The following is a 25,176-nucleotide window of genomic DNA, read 5'->3' on the forward strand; positions in this document are numbered from 1 at the left end:
GCAAGTTGAAGCTGGATTGGAAGCAGGTTGGAGCAGGGTTGGAACAAACAAGTGCAGCTGCAGGCATAGTACACACTGAACAAGCTGCTGATCTTTATTTGTGTCACATCAGCTTCATCATGCAAGGCTATGACATCCACTTGCTTCAGTCATTTTTAGCTAAGGTTTTTTTTGTTCTTTATTATATCCTTTCACTCAGGCTAGTATCCTTAAGGACATGCAGTGTGGCTTTTTTTGTACTATTCCATTTCCCGGACAGTCTCACTAATCCCTTTAGGAAAAAATCAAACTGCAGAAGCAGAACATTGTGCAACACTATCAGAACCCACAGTATTTCAGGACTAAAGTACAACCATTGTAAGTGAAGGACACTTAATAAAGCAGGGATCTCAAACTAAAGTCACCATGAGGGCCAAACTCAAGTCACCATGACGGCCACCTGAGGACTAGTACGTTGGCCCAAGGGCTGCATCACTGAAACCTTTTCATACAACGATACAAAAGTATAGTAAAATAAAATATAGTATGCTATTAAAAGTCAATGTATTAACTTTTAAAAAAAGTGTAATGAGAAGCAGGGTTTTAATAAACTATAAAATACTCGGGTTTCAGAGTAACAGCCGTGTTAGTCTGTATTCGCAAAAAGAAAAGGAGTACTTGTGGCACCTTAGAGACTAACCAATTTATTTGAGCATAAGCTTTCTGAGGAAGTGAGCTGTAGCTCACGAAAGCTTATGCTCAAATAAATTGGTTAGTCTCTAAGGTGCCACAAGTACTCCTTTTCTTTTTATAAAATACTCAGTACTGCACTTCACTCAAATGACAAAACACGCATTTACTTTTAGAATTACTTCGGTTAAAGGCCACCCCCTGCCCCACCCCCACTCCACCCCTTCCATGAGGCCCTGCCCCAGCCCTGCCTCTTCCCAGCCCCCATTCCAACCCCTTCCCCAAAGTCCCTGCCCCAACTCTGCCCCCTCCCTGCCCCTATTCCAATCCCTGCCCCGGCCCCACCTCTTCTCCGCCTCCTCCTCTGAGCACTCCATGTCCCTGCTCCTCCCCACTCCCTCCCGGAAAGTCCTAAGCACCACCAAACAGCTGTTTGGCAGCAGGAAGTACTGGGAGGTAGGCGGAGGAGCAGCGCGCTCGGTGGGCCGGGGGGAGGGGAGCCTGGCTGCTAGTGGAGTTGGCACCTATGGTGGGCCACAGGAAATAACTCCACAGGCCGTGTGTTTGAGACCCCTGTAATAAAAGTTTGCCTAGTGATGCTGTCTCCCTCCTTAGTTATGGTTGTGATAAGGAATTTTGCTTAAATAGGAAAAAAAACATAGATAATTCAGTCCCTCTGCCCATACTCTGCAGAATTCTACCCTCCTCCCTCATACATTGGGTTTAATCACTGGAAAGGGGGACAGACTTTTTGTGGGAGCCTCTTGCTAGAATACTTGTGGTACCTCAGTGGTTCATTAAATTAATTAGAATGCATTAGCGCCCATTTAAGGTTTGTTTTGGTTTTGGGTTTTTTTGGTCACAAATAGATTTCCATTCAGGTGAACTGTCAGAATCCCCACTGTCAAGGGAAAGTCCCTCTAAAACTATATCTATCTTATTATATGGTATTATTGCATTATATGGACCTGCTTGGGGTAAGTGGCATACGATCTTACATAATATTTGGCACGAGTGCTCAAAATATGGCATGAGGGTCTAACAAAATAAGTTATGCCAGCAAATTATCCTGAAGACACAATAACCTTCTTAACTCAAAATTTGTCATAATTTTAATGTTAAATGTCAGATAAGCTACAATGTATACTATCAGCATCATTGCACTTCACAAAATTCAAGATAACAAAGCTAAAGATGGAAACTAGCTCAGCCTGAGGAAGTGTTCAGACTCCTGCATTTCGTATCATGCTAAAACAATACATTGAAACTTTCTAGCCCTAAATAGCTTTCCCATAGAAGGAGTTGTGTGTGTGTGTGTGGTGTCACAGGGCAAGTTATTCTTTTAAAGGCAGGCATAGGTCCAGCCCATCCTATTCTGACTCTTTAAGGACATGCAGTATAGCTGTACCTGTGTTAGTCGCAGTATATTAGAGAGACGAGGTGGGTGAGGTAACATCTTTTATTGGCCCCTGGTTTCTTTAAGGATAGGCATTCTGGGACTTGTAGTTGCATGAAGAGTCATATGACAGAAGTCTACAAAAAAGGGAAGGGGAGGGTAGGAAAGGAAAAGGAAAGAGGGGCAGGGCTATTATGCTCCACTCAGCATGAGGGAGACCCAAGTAAGAAACCCATAGAAGGGAGCTGATGGAGAAGGCTCTTGAGGAAACCTATCTGGAAGAAGATTGAGGAAAGGGTTGGGGAGGAGGCCTAGAAGGATGGCAAGCAAGTGCTTTGGAGATAAGTGAAGCAGGAATTATTTTTTGGGTGGAGTGGACAGCAGCTACAGAGAGCCTAAAATAGAGGGAGGGTTGCCAACCGTCATGAATTTATTGAGTCACGTGATAGCTAGTGTTTTTCTTAAAGCCACAGTTCTGGGAATCAAATGAATGTCAGAATCTCAACTTTTAATTTCAAAAAGTAAGTTTATAGCTTTCATAATTGCAGAGAGAAGCTTGAAAACAAAAAGCTTAACAGCTCAAAACCCAGAAGGCAAATAAAACCCAACTTTAAAAAAAGTCTCTCGATTTTGGGGCATAATGTATAATCTATAGCTTTCAAAAATCATACACCATACAGAAGAGGTGTGGAAATGCCTCCAGCCATGGTAGAGCATGGTGGAGCTTAAAAAGAGGAAGCCTTAGACCAGAGGGAGAGACCGAATGAAGTAGTGTTACACTCCAGGAAAATGGAGAAGATAAGGCCCCACCCCCAAAGGGAGTTCTGTGACTAAATGAATACACTGGGTGGAAAACAGATTTATATTTGTTCAGACTTTTGCTACCCCAGAAGGGGTGGACTACTTATTTGGACATATCACCCCCAAAAAAATCGCCAACCCACCAAATCACCCTACCATGCAAAGGACATCTGAAGTGGTGAAGGAATCTGCATGCCAGAGAGATAAGATTCCCATTACTAAGCAATACTTCTGTTCTCTTATGAAAGATCAGACAGTGATTTTTGATGCATTATGTACTTGGCTCACCATGCCTTATTCCTGATAAATGCACTTCAAAACCAGAGTGTGTTGACATAGCTATCTTTTTGGTGCAGATTTGCTGTCTAGACAGCTGCATGCTGAATACATGATCATTCTTAGTCTGAAATGAGTGTCCTTTCTATGACATTTAGACTAGCACTCTGCTACTTAGAAGAAAGAGTTTCACATTCACGTTCCAGAAATAAATCTGGCAGTGATCATCACTGATCTATTTCACAGGTCTGTTCTTTAAGGAAAAAGCTAGCACCACAGTTTTTTTTTGGTTCTCTCCCCCCCATTCCTTTTTTGGAAGTTCAATTGCAACAAATACTTGGTGTTCAGGAAGTTGTGGATCTAGAACCTAAAACCAGAATACAACCAACAGGCTGTGAAGCATAAAACCCCAAGAAAGTAAATGTACTTTAAAACATGGAGGCCAATATTTTTAAAGGTACAGTATGTGCTTCCTCAGTACCTTTTCAATGTTTAGTCACTTCTATTTAGAAAATAAGGGCCTGATCCTGCAAACACTTCAACTTAAACTAAAACTTAAACACAGTAGTACAAATTCAGCACATTTATCTTACACACTTAACTTTGAAATTTTGGAATGGAATTTCCACCTGGAATATAAACTGAAAAATTAAATCATTTGCGGAAGAAAGAAAACAAAATGCCTTGTAGTGAGAGGCTTAAAGGATTCAATCAGTTTATTTTATCAGAAAAAGATTGATACATTACTTGATAACAGCGTATAAGTACCTGCATGGGTAATAAAGGGCTCTCTAATCTAGAAGAGAAAGGCAGAACAAGGCATTAAATATAACCACACACTGAGAAATCAGTATATCTCGTGTCCAAAAAAGTTCCTGAGATACTAGTATACCAAAGATGTATGTCACTCAGGGGCATGCACAATGGGGGGCAAGCAGGGGCACACTCCTCCCCCCCCCCCCCCCGCAATAATCAGTGCGGGCCCAGAACTCCTCCAGCCCAGAGCCCCTTCAAAAGCAATGAAATTTAAATTCCGGTGCATGCCCAGCTTCCTAACTGGGGTACATATAGTCTCTTCACTCATGTTGACTTTACTGAGAATTAATTTTGCACAGCAAGTTAAAATTCATTAATGTATTTAAACTTGTTGGTTTAATACATTTTGCTACATAAAACTATACACCATTTTGTTGCAGTAAATATGTTGCCATTCATTTATTTTGTCATAAGATTAGGTGATTTGGAATATTTCATTAATCATACAGGTTTTTACCAAAATATTCTTCTTGACCAAATAGCCAAAGTTGGATTGTATTTCCAGTACATCTGCTAGATCAGGGTGGGCAAACTTTTTGGCCTGAGGGCCACATCAGGGTTGTGAAACTATACGGCGAGCTGGATAGGGAAGGCTGTGCCTCCCAAAACAGCCTGGGCCCCACCCCCATCCACCGCCTCCCACTTCCTACCCCTGACTGCCCCCCTCAGAACCTCAGACCCATCCAACCCCCCCCTGCTCCTTGTCCCCTAACTGCCCCCTCCCGGGACCCCCTGCCCCTAACTCCCTCCCCCCCCCAGGTCCCCACCCCTTATCCAATCACCCCTGCTCCTTGTCCCCTGACCCCTATCCACACCCGCACCCCCTGACAGGCCCCCCGGGACTCCCAGGCTATCCAACCGCTCCCTGTCCCCTGACAGGCTGCCTGAGACTCCCACACGTATCCAACAGCCCCTGACTGCTCCCCCCAGAACCTCCACCCCATCCAACTGCTGCCTGCTCCCTGTTCTTTGACTGCCCCCTGGAACTCCCTGCCCCTTAATCCAACCCCCCCACTCCCTGCCCCCTTACCATTCGACTCAGAGTGGCAGGACTGGCAGCTGCACTGCCCAACCGGAGCCTGCCATGCTGCCCGGCAGGAGCTCACAGCCTGGCCGCCCAGAGCGCTGGCGGCATGGAGAGCTGAGGCTGCGGGGGAGGGAGGGACAGCAGGGGAGGGGCCAGGGCCTAGCCTCCCCAGCCGGGAGCTCAAGGGCTAGGCAGGATGGTCCCGTGGGCCAGATGTGGCCTGTGGGCTGTAGTTTGCCCACCTCTGCGCTAGATAATTTAGCTTCCTGCTTCCAGCGTCTTCAGGACTTTGGTGTGCATGTGGAGTGAAGTTACTGCGGGGGGGGGGGGGGGGGGGGAGTTGTTTCCATCATGACATTTTTACAGGAATTCAAGTTTACTTTCTGTCATTCGTAACAGACTTTCTATCTTCTCTCCCTCCCCAATGTGCTGTAGGATCTGGATACCCAATTTAAAACAAAAAACAAAAACACAACAACTTTTCCTATCACAGACAAGTCACTACTATTTCCTGTAGATATGGTTTCGTGTGTGCCTGTACGGTTTCTTTGGCGAATTTTCAAAGCTCTTTTAAGGGTAATCCTCTGTAAACTGACATAATTTAGTCACTAAAATATCCATCTGAAAAGCCGCACAGAGGCAGATGGATCGTTAACTTATCACTGTTAAATGGTAGCACACTAACTCAGTCTAGAAAAAATAAAGAATTCTGTCAAAGCGTTATTCTGTTTCCAACTCCATTTAGTCAAACTGCTACAAGGATAAACAATGGAAGTATGAATAATGGAGTAGTTGACTCTCTGTCTAACAAGAGAGGGAACCTTTTTCAGTTGCTTCTGTGTTAAGAAGATGTTTTGCTTTCAATCCAAGAAAACACTGTAAAACATGCACTCTATCTAGGAAGAAGCTAGTGATTTCCCTTCACATACAGTCCACCTGCCAATTAAAGTTTCTGCCAACAGATCAGTGCCTTGCTTTTTACACAGTATAGCTCCAAGTTCTTCCCCAAAACCAGCTGCCAAAACCCTCAAATTTATGCCCAAACCACTCTGTCATGTTTTATTCTTGCATGCACTGGCAGAGCCTAAGGGCCAAATTCTCTTCTCAGTTACACTGAGATTAGAATTAGGCCACAGGAGACTTTGCCAAGGATAAGCCTATCAGAGTGAAGCATTCAATACCCATTATGCACACAAGAGATACACATATCAGTTGCAGCAATACTGTAACACTCCCAGTCCCAAAAAAATCAGGAATTCTATGCTTAGCTGAAAGAATATTTATTCTCTGCAGAAACATGAGCATCCATCCATCTGTGCACACTTTGTGCAAGCTGCTCACTCACATCAGGACCAGCATGTACCTGTAAACTTATTCTGATCCACAGTTGCAAGGGCAGAAGCCCAACTACCAGAACTGTTCATTGCATTCATACTGTAGGTGGAATACAGGTATTCCCGCTTCTTTGGTTTTGCCTCACTATATGAGGGATAAGAATGCTACATAGTGAGTCAGTGTGTTTTGGTATTTCATTTTTATAAAACTTTTGTAGTTTTCTCCCCCGCAGCCTTCTATCTAAAAAAAACACCTCATTGGTGACAGAAATGGAACCAGGCTACCATTCTGGTAAAAATGGAAGCTCAGCAGAGAATGCTGCTGACCCAAGTTGTGCTGCATGAAGGTTCCTAGCGAAAGCAGTCTCTGGAAGTCAGGACCCCAAAAAGTTTGAACTTGGCAGCAAGAAAACACTTCAAAGTCAGTTACTGGAACAAGAGGACAATGTTCTAAACATCAAAGGTCTCACAGACCGTGAGGGAGATGGACAACTATGACCTTGAAATCCTGGGCATCAGTGAGAACAGACTAACAGGTGGGAATAAGAAGTGCTTCAAGCAAGAGAAGAAACATCTAATCTATTCAGGTTGCAGTGCCACCTGAACGTTCAGGAGTAGCAGCACTCATTCAGACAGATGGGGGGTGGGGAAGGGAAAGAGAGAATCACCTATCAACCAATGCCTCATATGTCAGATTCCAAACCAGATTCCTAAAGATGTCAATCATACAGTGCTATGCTCTGACAGAGGAATACAGTGATGAGGATAAAGATAAGGTCTATAAATGCCTCTGAAGTGTATTGAAGATATTGAGGTAAAACTGAATATGGTTAATGGAAAAACTGTGAAACAAGCTGAAATTATTAAATTTATTAAAGTTATTAAAATTATTAAAAATTGGACAGCATAGTTGATGTGAATCGGTTATGGGATGGTCACCTACCACGAAGGGAGTTCTGAATGTAATGTTACATCCTATAGTTGTATTATGTAGACTACAAATTGTTTGTCAATTATGCTTTTCATAAAAAGAAAAGGATACTTGTGGCACCTTAGAGACTAACCAATTTGAGCATGAGCTTTTGTGAGCTACAGCTCACTTCATTGGATGCACAAAAGCTTATGCTCAAATAAATTGGTTAGTCTCTAAGGTGCCACAAGTACTCCTTTTCTTTTTGCGAATACAGACTAACACGGCTGCTACTCTGAAACCTACGCTTTTCATGTGTTTTTGAACCAAAATAATGTATTTTAAGATTGTGAAGTGTTCAAGAGAAAATGAGAATTGAAATGAACTTGTTCAGCAAATTATAAGTATGATAAGAAACTTGTAAATAGGCCCTGAAATGAAGTATAACCATAGGAATAGCCTCCTTTGAGGACTGGTGAGCCAATGATAGCTATGATGCCTGAAAGACAGGGGTAACCTAAGCCAGGCCCAGTTGTTAGGAAAGGAAAGGAAAGAAAAGCAAAGCAGTGGAATGCAGGCTGCACTGCCAGGACACGGCCAACAGAGTAAATGCAGCCTAGAGCGGTCAAATCACACTGTCCGCTGTGTAACCTTGAAGTCTGCACATAAGCAGAAGAGACTCCTGGCCTGAGGTATGCAGATCTCAGGATCTTACTTATGGTTATGATTCATGTGAAACATACCTGTTTACCTAAAAACAGTTCTTGGCTGGTTGATTAGTTTAACCTAACAGTTCAGGCGGTGTTAGGTAAACAAAGTAACCAATCAAGAGTTCACATGGCTATGTATTGATTGGTCAATTGCTTTAACACACTCCCCCCCCCCCCCAATTTGTTGGGGCTGTCTGCTGGTCAGGTTACGCCACCATGACTCTGCTAAACAGAGCTCCAGTGTCTAAACTCACACCTTTAACAATTTGTTAAATACTTACCTGTGTTCCAAGAGTCAGTTTCCATATGGATCAGGAGGTTAGCAGGCAGAACCCAAGGGCATTACTACCACCTAGAGCAGGGGTGTGGGAACTGCCGGCTCACTGCTTCTTTTCATCTAGCCTGCAGCAAGTCTCTGCACTGTGGGCTGGACACCCTGAGCCTCGGCACTGCCCTGCAGGGTTGGAGCCACGAGCACCAGCTCATCCCTGCGGCCCCTAGGTGGAGGGGCGATCAGGGAAGCACCGCGCACTGCCCCCAGCACTGGCTCTGCAGCTCCAATTGGCTGGGATCTGTGGCCAATGGGAGCTGCCAGGCCCCTCTGCCTAGAGGCCGGATATGCCGGCCATTTCAGGGAGCAGAGCTGAGCAGGGCAGGCAGGGAGCCTGCCTTAGCCCTGTTGCACTGCCAACCAGGAGCCACTCAAGGGAAGTGCCTCCCAGCTGGAGCCTACACCCCACACTCCCTCCAGCACCCAGCCCTGAGCCCCCTCCTGCACCCAGGCTCCTACCCAGAGACTGCACCCCAAACCTCCCCCTGCACCGCAACCCCATCCCATCCCCAGAGCCCACACCCCCTACTGGAGTCACACCCCCTCCTACACCCCAATTCCCTGCCCCAGCCCTGAGCCCACTTCTGCATCCTAAACCCCTCATCCCCAGCCCCACCCCAGAGCCTGCACCACCAGCCAGAGCCTCCTGCACCCCAATCCCCTACCCCAGCCCTGAGCCAGCTTGTGCACCCCAAGCCTCTTGGCCTCAGCCCAGAGCCCCCTCCTGCACCCATTTCTGGCCCCACCCCAGAGCCTGTGTTAAGTCCCCAGCCCACCCACCCCCGAGGTGGTATGTGGGCCCCCAACTGATTTTTGCTGTGGGTCAATGGCCTCTGAGCTAGAGGGACAAATAGGTAAGTAGCCCCCAAAAGATGGGACACCAAAACATGATTTACTCCTTGTGATGGGTGACTAATGATAAAGTAGGATGTGAGAACCAATGAATGGAAAGAGCACTGGGGCAGCATAGATTGGGAATCATTAATCAAAATGATGAGACTCACTGAATTGTGCTTGGTGTCTAACCTCCTTGCAAGCACCTTGTTCCCTCAAAGACATATATAGAGAAACATGGAATTCACCAGATGGCAAACACACCAGACTGATCACATTTGCATCAGCTCAAGATACAGTTCATCTGTCCAGGATGCAAGAGCATTTCAAGCAATGACATCAGAAAAACAAAACAAAACAACCAAACAATTTTTCCATTGCCAAACTGAAATTAAAACGGAGAAAGATCAACTTTAAACAGAAAGTAGCAAAGAAAATCAACAGTACAGAACTGAAAGTAAGAATACTGCATGAAATTTCAACTTGAACTAAGGCAGTGGTCACCAACCAGTTGATTGCAATCAGCTGATCGATTCTAGAGGATCTCCCAGCTGATCGCAATCTCTAGCAGTGCAGCATGGCTGCAGCTAAGACAGGCTCCCTGTGTGCCCTGGCCCCACGCCCTCCCGGGCACAGCCCTGTGGTGGTGGTGGGAGGAAAAACAGGGAGGGGTCTCCCTCTGAGCACTGCTCCTGCCTGCAAGCACCACCCCCAAAGCTCCCATTGGCTGGGAACAGGGAGCTGTGGTCAATGGGAGCTGTGGGGTTGGTGCTTGCAGAGGGGCAGCGTGTGGAGCCACGTGGCCCCCCTCTGTCCCCAGGGGCCACAGGGGTGCATTGGCCCCTTCTGGGAGCAGCATGGGGCCGGGATAGGCAGGGAGCCTGCCTTGGCAGTGCAGCGCTGCACTGCCAACTAGGAGCTGCCAGAGGTAAATACTGCCCAGTGGGAGGCCATATCCCAGCCCCCAGCCCTCCCAGAGCCAGCATCCCATATCTCCTCCTGCACCCCAAGCCGCAGCCCTGATCCCCTCCCAGAGCTTGCACCCTAAGCCCCTGCCCCAGGCTCAGCCCAGAGCCCACACCCCCTCCTGAACTCCAACCCCAGTGAAAGTGAATGAGGGTGGGGGACAGCAGGGCGGGGCTTTGGGGAAGGGGAGAGGTAGATCCTGGGTTGCCCTTAAATTCAAAAAGTGATTTTGAGCATAAAAAGGTTGGAGACCATTGAGCTAGCTTATCAAGAATTACTCTAAAAGCATCCTTCAATAGATTATTAATTTGATTAACCTCAGAAACACGTGCCCAATATCCGTTACAAGTGGTTCCTTTCCTTGACATTTCCCGAAGCATCACAAGTTTAGAGTTAAAAGGACACAATCTATTATTTAACACCACACTAACTCACTGCAGAAAACTTCAGCTGACCCTAGTGTGGAGTTGGTAAGCTGAAAGTTCAGAGTAAAAACAGAATGGAAAATAAAGTACAAGCCTCGCAGGATAATGACATTAATTTATCCCAAATAAAACCCTCTTTAATGTTGTTTAGCCAGCACCTGTGGCTAACCCAGATAAGATTCTGAGATGTTTAGCCAAGAAATCATGAGTGTTTAATATAAAATATTAATATTTACCAACACTGAAGAAAAATGGGACATGCTCAGAGATGGTGATTCAAGCAGCAGCCATCACAGATATGAAAATAGACAAAGCAAGAATTGGATAAACCAAGAGATGTGGTATCTCCTAGAAGAAAAGCACTGAAGGGAAAAGTCCCAAACTCCTTTTACTTTTTCCCATATTTAGTTGAAGTACAAGAAAGCAAACAAAGCAGTGAAAAACACAATGAAAAATAAATGGAGATACGTTGAAGACCTAGCTCAGGGGTGGGGTATGGAAATTGTATGGTGGGCCATGAATGCTCACAAAATTGGGGGTAGGGATGTGGAGGGGGGTGAGGGCTCTGGCTGGGGGTATGGGATCCAGGGTGTGGCCAGAAACGAGGAGTTCAGCATGTGGGAGGGTTGGGGTGCAGGGGGTGAGGGCTCTGGGGTGGGGCCAGGGATGAGGGGTTTGGGGTGCAGGAGGGTGCTCCAGGCTGGGACTGAGGGGCTCGGAGGGGGATCAGGGCTGGGCAGGGGTTTGGGATACGGGGGAGGGGTGTGAGGGCTTTGGGCTGGGATCAATGGGTTCAGAGGGCAGGAGAGTGATCAGAGCAGTGGCAGGGGATTGGGGGTGCTGGGGGCTCAGGGGTGCAGGCTCCAGGCAGCGCTTACTGCAAGCAGCTCCCCACTCCAGCCCTTAGGCACAGCTGCGACCCCTGCAGCTCCCATTGACCAGGAACCATGGCCAATGGAAGCGCCTGCAGATGGGGCAGCGCACAGAGCCACCTGGCCATGCCTCCATGTACTACATAAGAGCCGGGGGGGGGGGCGGGGGGCGGTTTCACGCTGGCTGCTTCCTGGGAGCCGTGCGGAGCAGAGCAAGCCCCCAACCCTGCTCCCCGGCTGGAGTGGGGCAAACCCCCGACCCCGCTCCCCGGCTGGAACTAAGGGCTGGATTAAATGGTTTGACGGGCCGGATGTGGCCTGCAGGCTGTAGTTTGCCCACTCCTGACCTAGCAGCTGAAGGTGAAACGGCTGCTATGATAGGAAACCACAGAGTTGTTTACCAATTGACTAAAGCCCTGTGTGGAAATTTCAAAACATGAAATGAGCCAATGAAAAAAATAAAGATGGAAAAATGCTTACAACTGAAGTAGAACAGAACAACAGGATGCGTGGAACATTTCAAATAAGTCCTCAGACAAGCCCTACCTCACCATCAGAGTTCAGTTAAACAGGCAAACCTGATCAACTTGACATTAACATTGGTCCAACATATATGCCAGGCAGGAGTCAAAAACATGAAACAAAGTGTTGGGAAATGAATGATAAAAATCACAGCAGCAATGCTAAAAGCACTGGACACTAACACCCTAACAAAATTGGCAAAGCTGTTCAAGAAAGTTTAGGAAAAAAAAGAGACCCTTGTGGCCAGTGAAAACATGGGATAATTGTCAGAATACCCAAAAACAGTAATCCTAATGACTGTAGAAACTGGAGAGGAGTCTGTGTTGTAGGGAAAGTTTTCTGTAGTGTGGTACTACACGGGATGAAAAAGGCAGTGGATACAAAGCTGGGGAAGATCAGATTTTCATGTTAAGGACATCATAGAAGGATGTCTAGAATGGCAGGCTCCCCTTATCAATTTAATTGATTTTCAAAGGCATTTGACAATCTGTATAGGCATGCATTGTGGAATATTCTGCAGTCTGATGAAGTTCCAGCTAAAGTCATCAACATAATCAACCTATGTATACGCAAAAAGAAAAGGAGTACTTGTGGCACCTTAGAGACTAACCAATTTATTTGAGCATGAGCTTTCGTGAGCTACATGCATCCGATGAAGTGAGCTGTAGCTCACGAAAGCTCATGCTCAAATAAATTGGTTAGTCTCTAAGGTGCCACAAGTACTCCTTTTCTTTTTGCGAATACAGACTAACACGGCTGTTACTCTGAAACCTATGTATAGTGACACAAAGTCTGCTGTAAAAGTGAACAACCAGTGTGGTTCAATTGGACACAGTGTGAAACATAGCTGCATTCTATCTCTCCTGTTGGTTGGCATTGCCATAGACTGGCTGATGAAGAAATGTATTAGCAACACAAACACTGGCATAGCATGGGTAGATAGCAAAGTCTAGGCATACTAAACATTTGCCAAATATATCATTCCATTCAATAACACCCCCAAAAAGCTACAAAGCCAGTCACCTTGGCAAAAAGAAGCAGGCCAAAGCAGGGCTCAAAATTAGTTATGCCAAAACAAACATCCTTGAAACCTAGATGTCAAGCAGTAACATCATACTGGAAGGCAAAAACTTGAAGGAAGTAGAACAGTTCATTTATCTGGGTAGCACCATAATAGCCAACAGATCTCAAGAAAGAAGTCACATCAAAGTTAAGAAAGGCATCCATAGCATTCACTACACTCAACAACATATGGAAATCAAATATATACAGTACCAAAACAAAACTGAGAATTTTTAATTTAAATATAATCTCAGTGCTAACATGTGGCTGAGAGTTGGAAATCTATTAAAAAGTTAGAAAATGAGAGGCTTTTGAAAATATTGCCTTTGAAAGACTCTAGGTATTGGATTGAGAGACTTTACCAGCAAAGAGACCCAAGAAGTTACCAAGTTAGAGCTTTCTAACCCTTAAGAAAGCTCCTTATAAGGGGGGGCAGAACAGCTGCTCTCAAGACCATGAAGCAGCTGCTAATGACAGACAGATGGAAGAGACTTGTTACTGCCCTGTGTGCCAACATTGACACAAGAAGGCTGTACTAAAAATAAATAAATAAAATAATAAAATACAGGCCAGGTCTTGGAAATAGTTTTATTTCCCTGCTTGCCTGGCTGTTGAGCCAGTGAAACAGACAGCAACTTGACTGAGCTAAGGTACTACTCGCAACCAGGCCTGTCACATGTTACCACCCAGCCCTTCCCTTACCCACTGAAGGCCTCCTGTCTTCAGGTCTTCTGCATGTAAAATCAGATCCAGGGAGTGCCAGAGAAGATTCAATCAAGCAGTGCTGCAGGTGGTGATCTGACATGTGAGCCACCTGTAAGCAGCTACAGACCCATCCTGGACCACTATATGCACTTCTCCTCACCTCCCCTTTATCAAAGGCAAACATCAGATTATGGCAGAACATTTAAGGAGGAGAGGAAGGGACGATCAGATCTTCAAATGGAAAATAAAGGACACTTATGACATGGTAAGAGAGAGCAGTGAAGGGAACAGATTGTGTGCGATTATCATGGAGGACAGGTCCATCAGTGGCTATTAGCCAGGATGGGCAGAGATGGTGTCCCTAGCTTGTTTGCCCAAAGATGGGAATGGGTGATAGGGGATGGATCACTTGATGATTTACCTGTTCATTCCCTCAGAAGCACCTGGCATTGGCCACTGTCGGAAGATAGGATATTGAGCTAGATGGACCTTTGGTCTGACCCATGCACAAGAACGGCCATACTGGATCAGGGAGGTGGGTGTAGCAGGGTGTGATGAAGTGAAGAAACAGTCCACCAGCAGGCACAGCTTAAGGACAGCCTTTGGGCCTAGCTAGCCCCGCCCCATTATATCTGCAGCCAATGTCAGGCCTGGGGTGGGGTAAAAAAGGAGAGAGTATGGCCCAGTTCAGAGCTGACTGGTGAAGAGGCAGGAGCTAGCTACTGCCCCATCTGATCAGAAGGGCCACTCGCTTGACAGCCACAAGGGAGCATATTCTGTCTACCAGCAAAGGGATGCTGCGAAGGAGACCTAGGAGTCTTTGGGGTGTGATCATCCAGTTGCCAGAGACATTGTGGGGTTTGGCTTCACCAAACTTATAGTTGGCATGTCTGAAGGAGCCTGGGACAGTGTCAGGGTGTCACCCAACATCCATGAGAGGGCACCATTGGAGGCAAGCCACAACAGTAAACTGGACAATGGGGTCACACCCCAAACTGAAAGGACTCTGGTAGGAAGTAGTCCAGGGCAGTGGACTTAGACTCCATGCTTAGAATGCCCCGTTCAGGGGTCAACTCACCCAGGGACCTGGTGGAATGAGAGGGCCTGGGTCTCCCTACCCCCACTGTCTGAAAAACTGAGGCACCTTGACCAAGGAAACAAGTGGCTGGAAGTCAGGTGCACAAACCACTAGGCTGCCTGGCCCTCCAAGCACTGTTACACATGGCTTTGGCAATAGGGGAAGAGGTGGAAGGAGAAGTCTCAAGTACTCTCTCATAAGCTGAGCTATCCCCACCTCACCTTCTCTCCATTCGGAAGGAAGCTGAACAATTTACAGTAAAAAGCAGGGTAGAAGAAAATAATCCTTATCACTCAATTCCTTTTACCTTCTTCTCCCAGTATCAGCCCCTTTCTTCTCTGGATGCCCAACATCTTTAGAAAAGAAAAACCTCCTATGCTCCCATCTTGTCTCTGATCTCCACACTCTCCTAGATTTTTTATTTGTATTTTTGATCCTGTTACTACTTTTTCCCCCACCATACTTCCCTCTGTTCATCGCTCCCCTCCTTTTTCCTCTTCCAACCCTAAACTGATCTTCCCCTCGCTGTCAGACTCATTTTTATTTTTTTTTAAATTCACTGTCAGTCCTTTGTCTCCCCCTCATGCTCTCTCAACAGAGGCTCCCTGATGCCTTGGCCCTGCTCTAATCGAGTGTTCACTGCTGATGCAGGGACAGCAGCTTCCAGAGGATGGAGGAGATGTGACTGAGCAAGGCTCACTGTTCCCAGAACGATGTCTGTATGTAGATCTAACTTTGCTGGGTGGAGATGGCTAGCTCAAGCAAAAGTCTGGCTTGATGTGGGAAGAGCAGAGATAGGGCAATCCTGATGGGCAGCCCCTTGAGATACACATGTTCCCAGCAAATATGCTATTCATTTTTCTGGCCTAACCAGCCAGCACCAGTGGCTCCTTCCAGTCTGCCTGGGTTACAAAAAACAGGGCAGAACAATGGATTTTTCTGAAGTCTGTAGGGACAGATCACTGAAAGCAGGAGAAGTCCTCATTTTCGGGGACACAGCCATCCTACTATTTAGGAGACAAAAGGAAGCCTTTAGAGAGGTAGCGGTGTTAGGCAGCGAGCTACAGGAAGAAAGGGAGATTCATGAAGAATGGGGAGAGGTGTCAACAAGGAGCAAATAAGGAACAGAAAACAAGCAGAGGAGTTCTGAGAAAGAACAGTACAGAAACGAAGAACAGGAAAAGAGGAAACAGTAAGAGGAAACCCAAAGCACGTGCGCCTGCAGCGGGAGGCCACGGAGCCTGTAAGGTGGCTGAGAATGGGCGGAAGCAGCGACGTGCAGTTTCTCCCACCGCGGAGGAGTGGAAAAGGGCCCAGTTTTCATTCGCGGAAGCGAGAGGCCCGGCTGCCTTCCCGCGTGCGCCCCACGAAACCATCTCCGCCGCCAGTTCACGCCGCAGCGCCCCGGCTTCCCCGGCCGCCCCCGGGATCCGCTGCCGCCCCCGGGATCCGCTGCCGCCCCCGCAGCTTGGCGCAGGGGGCAGAGCGCTGCTGCGGGGCTCGGCTGGGGGAGGCTCCACGTCGGGCTCAGGGCAGCCCTCGGGAGGCGACGCTCGCTAATGCGCTCAGCAGAGGCGCAGCTGACACTCGAGCGCCCGGCCGCACTGAGACGTGGAGGACGTGACTCAGGCAGACGGGAGCTACCGTAATTACCAGATACGCCCTTGCCATACAAACCAGACTCCTAGAATGACCGGGGGATTCACGCTCTCACCACACCGCCCAAAGCTAATGTAGTTACCAGAGAATAGCTCTCTCTGCCTCCATTATTCACCCCCGTGTTACCTCAACACACCCTGGATCTGCCTGTTAAAAAGAATACCAGCCTCTCTTTCCAGTCACCGTCAGCACAAGGAACCAACTTTCTAATATTCATATGTGCAACACTAATGGCAAATTAGTACCTATGGGTTAATTAAGATATGTAATTCTTTGTGTATAAACAAAGCAACTGTGAAAGGAATCCACATACAAACAGCAATCAGTAGCTATTACATTTGCTTTATTCTAGATAGGATCTTGATTGTTTACAATCCATGCTGTACTGCATGCTTAGTATAGAAAGTCGCTGCTCTACCAATGGGCTGAAATGGAGCATTCCAGGAAGTAGATTTTTCAGCCACGGAAGAAATTAGATTTACAGTAGCTCTATCAAAGTAATAGGGACTCATCATATGGATTGATGGGATACCTCCAGATCTCATTAACATTATACAACTTGTATAAAGAGAACAGCAAAGAATTAGGGGTGCTGGAACAATTTGTATAGCAGGGGTGCTGAGGGTCATTGAACCACACTGGAAACCACTTCAAGCCAAGGGGTGCAGCAGCACCCCTAGTACCAGCACCTGTGCAAACAATCACATTTACAACTGACAGCTCCAGAAACTCTGCTCATTTTCTAACAGACAGGGCCCCTCAATCAATCCTCCTCTTGTGTGGTGATCTAGCCTTTGCAGAGCAGGCCAAACCAGGTTCACTATCTTATTCAGAAAAGGAGGACTTGTGGCACCTTAGAGACTAACAAATAGGTGCCACAAGTTTTTAGGTTTCAGAGTAGCAGCCATGTTAGTCTGTATTTGCAAAAAGAAAAGGAGGACTTGTGGCACCTTAGAGACTATTTGGCCTGGTCTACATAGGCTGGCTAACCATGTGTGTGCACTTACAAAAAGGAGCAGTCTTTGAAAATAGGCTAGTTTTCTATTATAGATTTTCATAGCTGCTGAAGACCCACAACTTGAACTGAAATCAAGAGAGCTGCAAATACCCAGAACTTCTAAAAATCAGGCCCTTAGGTTCCATAGGGAAACAGCAAAGTCAATGTACTCTTCCCCCCCACCCCCCCGCAAAAAAGTGTCAAAGTATATAGCACTAGAGATCAAAATAAAACAGCAATTTTTTTAAAAATTGCTCTAATGATGGATTCACACACAGATCTGTGAGACAGACTGATATTAAGCCATTGCTAATTCTCCATATTAAATATGAATTGATGTTAGAAGTCTAAAAACTAAGAGCAGTGAGCCTCATCTCTGTAAACTTAGAGAAAGCAGATAAAGACAGAAAGCGGTCTACTAGATTAAATACCTTCCATCAGGGACAGTGTGTGTTAGAAAGGAGATTTACTAGTCTCACCCAAAACGTCTTTTCAACAATAGTCACAACACAGTGTTAAGATCTCAATGGCCACTGGTTCCCTTGTCTAGTTCTTCCACTGTTGCTAGCACCAGAGGAGCAGCACTGGTGGTAGCCATGGCAGTGACATTTTAAGGGAAAAAAAATCTAGTACAGATAAGAACTAAACTAACTGATAGATTGAGGATGAAACATCCTCTACCAGCAGGTTACTCAAAAATTGTCCATTACAGGGGTTCAAGCACCTTTCTCTGAAGTAGCTACATCCGATGAAGTGAGCTGTAGCTCATGAAAGCTTATGCTCAAATAAATTGGTTAGTCTCTAAGGTGCCACAAGTACTCAACTCCTTTTCTTTCCGGCTGTAGTCAGAGATTTTTTAGGGGGGGGGGGGAAGAGAAACCAACCATCAGACTAACTAGGCTTATGTCCATCTCCAAGGAAAGCTGGTCTGATCCAGCCCACCAATTCCTATATGCGCATATGTGTTATGTTTACACTAAATTTCACCTGTTAAAGAATTGCATGCCAGACTCCTTGTTGCTTTAGTAATATTATCCATGTTTAATCATATATAAAAATAACCAAAAGGGAGAATGGGAAGGTTTTATATTCTTCCACTCTCCAAATTATGTCTGCCCTGTTTCCTTAGAAACCAGTGCAGGAATAAATACAATGGAACATTAGCTGATTATTCACAATAATATGCAGGATGCTGTCGGTGTGTAAGAAGTGTTGGCTTACTGTATCCAAAAGGAGAAGCTTTGTAATATAAAAGATTTTTAAAGCAGAGCAGTTTTACGATTTGCAAGTCAACCTGACATCTTTTATTGCCTGCGTAGCAGTATCCCATGGTGCAGGGATTAGGGCACAGATTTTTAAAGGTATTTAGGTATTGGGCCACTCAGCGTTCCAAGGCTTAAGTGATTTAGGAGCCTAAGCCTCAGTTCCCAGTGGGTACCAAAAGGAAAGTGGATCTTTTATGAGTAGCATTAGAGTAGCACTGAGAGTAGTACCAGTTGAGCTCAGGACCCCATTGTGTTTCTTGGTGCTATACAAATGCAAAGGAAAGATGGGCCAAACCTGACAGTTAGGAGACCCAAGTTTAGTATATTAAAGATTGGAAGTTGCTTAATAGTATGGTGATGGGAGGCATATAATCCCTAGGTTGATAGAAGAGATGGTACCTATCCTGAAGATCTTAACCTAAATGGACAACAGAAAAATGTATTATCCCCAGTTTACAGATGGGGAATGGAAACAGAGATACTGACTTCTCCAAAATCACATGGGAAATTATGACCCCTATTAATGATCTGGAGGATGGTGTGGACTGCACCCTCAGCAAGTTTGCAGATGACACTAACTGGGAGGAGAGGTAGATACGCTGGAGGGTAGGGATAGGATACAGAGGGCCCTAGACAAACTGGAGGATTGGGCCAAAAGAAATGATGAGGTTCAACAAGGACAAGTGCAGAGTCCTGCACTTAGGACGGAAGAATCCCATGCACTGCTACAAACTAGGGACCAAATGGCTAGGCAGCACTTCTGCAGAAAAGGACCTAGGGGTTACAGTGGATGAGAAGCTGGATATGAGTCAACAGTGTGCCCTTGTTGCCAAGAAGGCCAATGGCATTTTGCGATGTATAAGTAGGGGCATTGCCAGCAGATCGAGGGATGTGATCATTCCCCTCTATTCGGCATTGGCGAGGCCTCATCTGGAGTACTGTGTCCAGTTTTGGGCCCCACACTACAAGAAGGATGTGGAAAAATTGGAAAATATCCAGCAGAGGGCAACAAAAATTATTAGGGGACTAGAACATATGATTTATGAGGAGAGGCTGAGGGAACTGGGATTGTTTAGTCTGTGGAAGAGAAGAATGAGGGGGGATTTGATAGCTGCTTTCAACTACCTGAAAGGGGGTTCCAAAGAGGATGGATCTAGACTGTTCTCAGTGGTAGCAGATGACAGAACAAGGAGTAATGGTCTCAAGTTGCAGTGGGGGTGGTTTAGGTTGGATATTAGGAAAAATATTTTCACTAGGAGGGTGGTGAAGCACTGGAATAGGCTACCTAGGGAGGTGGTGGAATCTCCTTCCTTAGAAGTTTTTAAGGTCAGGCTTGACAAAGCCCTGGCTGGGATGATTTAGTTGGGGATTGGTCCTGCTTTGAGCAGGAGGTTGGACTAGATGACCTCCTGAGGTCCCTTCCAACCCTGATATTCTATGATTCTATAGAGATCAATTAATTTTCATTAGACGTCCCTCTTTAAAGCAACCCTCCTCCTACTGACACTTTTCAAGTCTATGGAGTCCTCCCTGCAACACAGCATGAATCTACCTCTATTCAGACACTTTGCTGAATTAGTTTTATTGTAATCGAGATGTGAAATTAAAAATTCATGACTTACTCCAATAGTTTCCCAGAATTATCCAGATCCAAACTCTAATCTGTTCAGTCTGTAAAGTGGTCTTCTCACTCACACAAATCATCATCCTCAAAGGCCACCACTGATGTCCCATCCACAAACCCCTTCTAACTACCTCTAAAACTTTGTCACTCCCCCATGTCCACTTGAGCCTTTTTTGTGCCAATTCTGGCTTCCTTTCTGCCATGAGAGGTGAATTCTTCACTTCTGTTCTTTGAAACAGTTTTCCAGTTTCTATCATTCCCCTTCTGTCTCTTAACATCCCCCAATCTGATAAAACCCCAGGCACAAATTCTATGCTGTCTAGCTGTTCATCATGTCCCACATCAGCCCATTTCCTGTCTCTATTTACCTTCACACCATCTTATTGGGACACTTCCACTGATAACTACAGTAATATATACTGAGATACTCATCTGAACAATACATTACTAAACTGTATTGAAACCCACCCTATGGATGCTGCTCCTTTTGAAGATAGGCAGTGCTGATCATTACATCATCTGGGATACTATTGGGAATTACAGGAAGTACTCCTTTCTAGACATGGAGCATGTTACCACCAAATATGTGCAGCCTACGCTCCTCCAGAAACAAAACTAACTGGAGACCCAAATATAAATCTGGCTCAATACACTCAAGTGTTGATGTAGATTTCTTTATATCAACAGAGCTAGAAAAGCATGTGTCAATTATTTTCTTTAACAAACATTTATAGTTCAAGAACACCCATAAATCCAACTATCACTCCATGAACCCTTAAAGTGTAATTCTGTAAACAAGATGTCATGGATTTCTTAGCTTACTGACATTCACTAATTTGTCAAATGTGCTTAATGTACAAATAAGCAGATTTTCCCCCTAATGCCTGTGTTTTTACATCATACCCACCACCATTGTATCTAAATGCCTTACTTCTCAGCATCACAAACTCACCTTGGGAACTGATAGTCAATCCATGCCCTTTTTGTCTTTGTACATAATCAGCTGAAGGCTAACTTATTAAAGACACCTGCATAGCCCCACTGAAATGCCATTGCTTTCAGTATGTTTGCAAAGGTAGAAATTACTGGACCTGTAACTAGAGTGCAGTACATAACTGTGCTGATGGTACATGAGAAGGACTAGGAGTCCATGTCTTACAGCTATCCTGACTCTGCAGTGCTCCTAAGAGTAATAAATAGTATACAAAATTGTCAAACTTCTTCATAGCAGGGACTGCCTTTATCCTGTGTTTTATGAAGCACCAAAAAAAATAAAATAAAAATAAAAAAATATCAGTGCCAAATAATAAATACTAATAAAGGCTCAAATCCTGCAAACACTAATGCACATTTGATTACTCATTCTGAAGATCATGGGACTACCCAGGTATACAGAGTTGTTCACATGCATAAGTGCTTGTAGGATCAAAAGCAGATATGACTGAATATACAGGAAGAGGTCTGTTGAGTAAGATGGTGTCATTTTACACAGTCACTTTTCAGCATAGAAGTAGAACTCTAGCTTACAGTGTCACAATTTAAAGTCTGTGAATTTATGCCTCAAAAATGTACACTTCATTCACAATTTAAGAATGCATACAACTGATGTGAATCATTGTCCTAAAATTACTACTTCCAACTTAATTACTACACAAATATATTGTACTAACCCATACACATGGGCTTCTGTTCCAAACTCTTTCAGACTGCTGATCTGCCATTCCAAAATAATTGAACAACCACTCCCTCAGACAGATATTGCAAACCTTTAAATAACTCACTATGTAACTCTAAGAGAACTATAAATTAAAAGTTCTGTATTAAGCACTCATGCATCAGTCAAACTCAATGTCCATTTCTGCCTGTGTTCCAGGACCAGTGCTAATAATCTTGTCAAATGAGGAAATGGAGCTGTTAAAATTTCTGTCTTTTGCTTTTTTAAAAAGCCAAATAAAATAAAGAATAAGGCAAAATAATAACTCAGTGTGTGAGCAACAGCCAAACCATTTGTTTGCAAAGTCAGTGTAGTAAAGAAGTTTCAAATCAAAGCAAATGCCCTGAATCTGTACAAAAAGGAGGGCATTCATGGGGGGGGGGGGCGCGAAATAAGGAGGGGAGGAGAGTGTGTGTACACATACCTACCTACAGATACATCCTAGCTCTTGACAACCAGAAGAGGTTGAAGTTGTCTCATGCTGGTCACCAAAAAATTAAACACCAATATCAATAGCCACTTTAGAAGATGTTGGCTCAAGTAGCCAATGGTGTTCACATGCTGTGCTGAGATAATTTCTCAGCTTTATAAAGGAGCATATTGGTAGGGCTCTACCAAATTCACGGCCATGAAAAACATATCACTGACTGAAATCTGGTGTGTCCCCCCTGACATCTGGTCTTTTGAGTGCTTTTACCCAATATTATGCAGATTCCATGGAGGAAACATTGGGGGGTCCTGACCCAAAAAGGAGTTGCAGGAGGGTGGGGGTGAAAGGTTATTTTGGGGGTGGGAGGGCATGTTATTGCCATCCTTACTTCTGCACTGCCTTCAGTGTTGGGCATCTGGAGAGCAGCAGTTGTTGGCCAAGTGCCCAGCTCTGCAGGCAGCAGTGCAGAAGCAAGGGTGGCAATAACATACCACGCCATGCCAGGCCATCTTCACTTCTGCACTGCTGCTGGCAGTGGCTCTGCCTTCAGAGCCAGCAGCAGTGCAGAAGTAAGGGTAGCAGTACTGCAACCTCCTACAATAGCCTTGCCGCCACCACCCCCCCACAACTCCTTTTGGGGTCAGGACCCCTACAATTACAGCACCCTGACATTTCACATATAAATATCTGAAATCATGACATTTACAATTTTTTAAATCCTATGACCATGAAATTGACCAAAATGGACTTTGAATTTCGTAGGGCCCTACATATTGGGCTTTACTCTGATTTAAATTCTGAAGTCATCTTCAGATCAATGAAAAATCTGCAAAATAAGTTTAATAGAAGATTAATCATGCTAAAATAAAAGATAAGAGCGGCCACACTGGGTCAGACCAATGGTCCATCTAGCCCAGTAGCCTGCCTTCCCACAGCAGCCAATGCCAGGGAAGATGGTTGGATGGAATAAATCCTCAGCTCCCTGATCTAAGTATAAAACGATCAGAAGCATCACATGAAACACAGAAAAGAGGAAGGAATCGGTGGCCAAAGGCATTTAAGTATCACATTATATATGCACCTCTTCAGTACTCGCTGGTGAGGGACATCGGCTGATTCGGACATAGTCTTAGCCTCAGATGAGAGCACTGGGAATAAACGTTCCCAAGACAGAACAGTCTTACCAGCTTCATGTTACAACCACGGAGAAATGCTCCGGATTGTTCTACTCTGAAGAATAATGTAAAGAGCTAAGACAAGAGACTAGATAGAAAAGCCTCTTTCTTACCTTGTCCAACCCAAAAACGGAACAAAACCACTTCCGAGGCTAATTTTGCACATTAATTGTATCCAACGCAGACCGATGCGTGCTCCTTCCCAAGCGCCGGCCGAACCAGACGGGCGCAGAGCGCGCCAGCCGCTGGAGCCAGGGTCGGGAGGAGCGGGAGGGGGATCCCAGCTCCAGGAGGGGGAGCCGCCCAGCGCGGGGCCATCGGCCACCTGACGTGCAGGTCGGGCACCGGGACATCTCGTGCCTGCGCCACGCCAGCGGAGACATTCCGTTCCCATCGCTCACTGCACGCGGACACGCGCCCCCCCAGCCCCCCGGTGTCTCCGAGCTCCCCAGGGAGCCAGGCTGCCCCCGCCGAGCGGCTCGACGCAGCACCCGAAGCAGAGAACCGGGACAAAGGAGTGGCGAGGGGATGCGCCTCCAGCTGGCGATGGTCCCCCGGCCCCTCCTGCTGCGCAGAGATGCCAGCCGCCCCCGGTTCAGCTCGCGGGAGGGAGGGAGGCTTTTTCGAACAGACTGGTCGAGTCCTGCCAATTAACAGGCTCCGCTCCACAGCCCCCGCGCCCCTTCCCGGGCGCAGCTGTCCAGGAGCGCCGAGGGAAAGGGGATGCGCGGGGCGCTCCCAGCCCGGACCGGACCCTACCGGCCTCATGACCTCGCCCAGGCTAAGCCGGAGACCCCAACACACTGGGCTCTGGCCCGCGTCGGCCCGGATCTCTCCCCGGTTCTGGAGCGGCTGATTTCCTCTGCGTCCCCCCGCGCCGGCTGCAGCGCCCGGATCCCTCCTGGGGAGGCTCCCACCCGCGCGGGGGCTCGGGGAAGCCGCCGCCGCCTGCGCGCCGGAGCGGGCAGCCAGCGCCTCAGCATCCCGAGCGGCTGCGCCCCGGCTCCCTGGGATTCACCTACCGGGGACGAGCCTGCGCTGGTCTCAATCCCGGTTCCGAGACCGACCCGACCCGCTGGCTTCGTCTCGGCTTCCGGGCCGATTTAACGCCTCTTACTCAGCAGCAGCAGCGGGCGGCAGCCGCTAGATTCCGACCAACGTCAGAGCAGCCGGGTCCAGACACCTGACGGGTCCTAGCGCCTCCCACCGCCTGGTTAATTCAGAGCCAAACCAGCCCCCAACCTGGGCCCACCCAGGCCACAGCCAGATTGGCCATAACCATCATCATAGCATCCACGGCTACAGATTCGGGGCCACCTAACCAGAACCATCCGGCTCAAGGCCAGAACGCGAAGGTCTGGGTACAAGCGGGTCCAGAGCCTTAGGACCTAATACCCTGAACACCCGTGTAGAAGTCAAAGTCCTAAACTCTCCGGGTTTCTGGGCACTGGCTCCCACCTCATCCTAACACAATTTCCAAGCTCCAGGGACACACCGCTTTGGGTAGCTAGGACTCCTGAGTTCTCAGACTGCCTCTGACACTTACCTATTTGCTGTGGGTCTGAGCAGATCACTTAC

General features: G+C 46.5%; 1 protein-coding gene across 3 annotated transcripts in view; it reads right to left on the bottom strand.

Moving 5' to 3' along the window:
* The window catches only part of SLC16A3 (solute carrier family 16 member 3), a 38,030-nt gene extending 13,247 nt beyond the window's left edge, over positions 1 to 24,783 (bottom strand). Inside the window, exon 1 of one of the 3 annotated variants that reach the window (XM_073310930.1) lies at positions 24,621 to 24,783. The gene's annotated coding sequence lies outside the window, so the exon portion shown is untranslated. Of the gene's footprint in view, positions 1 to 4,988; positions 5,066 to 23,711; positions 23,943 to 24,620 lie in introns of those variants that run through there. The other 2 variants (XM_073310931.2, XM_073310932.1) reach the window with 2 other exon arrangements.
* Between the last annotated feature and the right edge of the window lie 393 nt (positions 24,784 to 25,176).

Source organism: Lepidochelys kempii, chromosome 14 (genome assembly GCF_965140285.1).
Source record: "Lepidochelys kempii isolate rLepKem1 chromosome 14, rLepKem1.hap1, whole genome shotgun sequence".
Lineage (NCBI taxonomy): Eukaryota > Metazoa > Chordata > Testudines > Cheloniidae > Lepidochelys > Lepidochelys kempii.